Source organism: Schistocerca piceifrons, unplaced genomic scaffold (assembly GCF_021461385.2).
Source record: "Schistocerca piceifrons isolate TAMUIC-IGC-003096 unplaced genomic scaffold, iqSchPice1.1 HiC_scaffold_1230, whole genome shotgun sequence".
Classification (NCBI taxonomy): Eukaryota; Metazoa; Arthropoda; class Insecta; order Orthoptera; family Acrididae; genus Schistocerca; species Schistocerca piceifrons.
The window spans coordinates 172,501-175,000 of NW_025727049.1; positions in this window are offsets into that span (position 1 = coordinate 172,501).

Genomic DNA, 2,500 nt, shown 5'->3' on the forward strand with positions numbered 1-2,500 from the left:
TGCCGGCGGGAGACAACACGCGCCACCTACGGTGACCGGCAGCTCCAACGCCAGCGCCACAGAAGGACAAAAGCCCCACTTGGGTGCCGAAGCGAACTCTCCCAGCACAGCGCACGCGCCAACACATCCGCACAGCTGCGATACAAACCACCAGCGAGAACCGCTGGGGCGACCGAGCAGCAGACGGCGTCGCGGCGCCGAGCGCCGGGCGGCGGCGCATCCTCAACGCACACAGTCCTCAATCGGACCAGCACACTGAAGATGTCCACCGCGCTTCGCACCGGGCCCGCGAGGACCTACTTTGGCCGCACGGCGCCGCGCGCAGGGTGCGCCGGCGCGCAGCTGCGACGCCTGCCGCGTCCGTCGGCCGGCGCGCCTGCCACTGGCCGCCCCCACCAGCCGGCTGTAGCGCGTGCGCCCACGCACCGCGCGGCCAGCACGCCGGGAGGCGCCCCCTCACCGGCCGGGGACGGTCCCACCCAGCCACCGCCGCGTATCGCTTCACACCCAGATGCCGTTCAGTTTCGTCGGCATGGTGGGTATCGCTGGAACAACCGGTTAGTACCTCAACCTATCGTCGCCATCACCGATTCACCCCTAGCGAGAACAACCGCACCACAACAGGTTACCATTTGTTCATTTGCGTAACTTCACCAGAAAACGCAGGCGTCCATCGCCATTTGCAACTTCAACGATTATTGCATGCCTGTGTCAGGTGTCACGCCACACTACGTCTGCCCACATACACGCAACAAAATGTGCACGCCTAGACAATACGTGGAAGGTGGCCCCCGTACGTATGCGATGTCCATTGCTCGAACGACTGTCAACCGGCCTCTGTAGCATGTCGCAGATATGGAACGCGGTGCACCATGCCATCACGGTGTGTGAGGAGAGACGACTAGGTCCGAATACATCAACAGACAGCTCATGCTGATCGCCATCCACGGCGTCCGTTCCTCCCACACGTCTCTATGGCGTACCACACTGCAATCCAGCTCTCATAGGGAGACGACACGTAGCTGCGTGCACAATATTTGCACTGTATGGTCCGCCGTTTTTGGGCGCAGTCGTTGTACGGTCACACATGTGCCACGATGTATCATTCAGTACATAAGGACGAATGTGCAGTACAGATTGTGGTTTACGCGTACGACATTAGCGGACAGTTGACACAGGCCGCACCACAACGTAGCCTGAGTACGTCGCATGCGAAGGGCATTGAACATGCAAAGTTCTCACCAACCAGCTTGCGAAGGCAGGGGGCAAGGTGGGGACGTGGGGAGGGGCGGCATGTACGTCCTGCTGCCATCCACATTACAGTGTACAGCAGGAGCATGTGGAAAGTGAGCAAGACTTGCAAGGTGTTTAACATGAAGCGATACACAGGGGAGCGGGCAGTGCGAGTAGCGAACTATATTGCGAGGGTTGCGGGTGGGCAACACTACACTAATTGAACGAGTCGTATAACAATTACAGAGCAGGTTTAGGCGACAACGTGGGTTACGTTAGGGGACAACGTGGGTTACGTTAGGGGACAACGTGGGTTACGTTAGGGGACAACGTGGGTTAGGTTAGGGGACAACGTGGGTTAGGTTAAGGTACAACGTGGGTTAGGTTAAGGCACAACGTGGGTTAGGTTAAGGCACAACGTGGGTTAGGTTAAGGCACAACGTGGGTTAGGTTAAGGCACAACGTGGGTTAGGTTAAGGTACAACATGGGTTAGGTTAAGGTACAACATGGGTTAGGTTAAGGTACAACATGGGTTAGGTTAAGGTACAACATGGGTTAGGTTAAGGTACAACATGGGTTAGGTTAAGGTACAACATAGGTTAGGTTAAGGCACAACATAGGTTAGGTTAAGGCACAACATAGGTTAGGTTAAGGCACAACATAGGTTAGGTTAAGGCACAACATAGGTTAGGTTAAGGCACAACATAGGTTAGGTTAAGGCACAACATAGGTTAGGTTAGGTTAGGTTAGGTTACACGTTGTTGTAAGGAAAGGTGTAAGGGGGGGGAGCAGGTTCGTTGATAGTGATTATAGTAAGTGAATGCTTGTGACATGATCAGATTTGTCACGTCAGGATGCACCTTTGGCTTATTAGAGGCGGCGCTCCAATTCTATGCTTGTGTCAGACCTGTGTCTTTGACTCATGTCATTGTTTGTGCGCTGTGACAGGAGGTACTATTGTGATGTTGGGTGCACCGTTGTATAGGACATGTGTGGGTATTGGTGCCTTATCTGCGCAATGGTGGATGTCGAAAGGGGGGGATATTCTATTTTCCGCATGGACCTCCTGGTCTGGTTGTGATAGTGTGGATTGTGTAATGTGGCGGAGAGGATGCACTGGATGTTGTTCCATGCTGGTGCTTACATATTGTATGTGCGCCCGTTAGAAGCAGAGAGTGGTGCGTGATGAGAGTGTCTGGCTGACGTGTGGTTCCCATTGTGGGCACACTCTTTCAGCATGTATACGGACAGTTGTATATATATTCT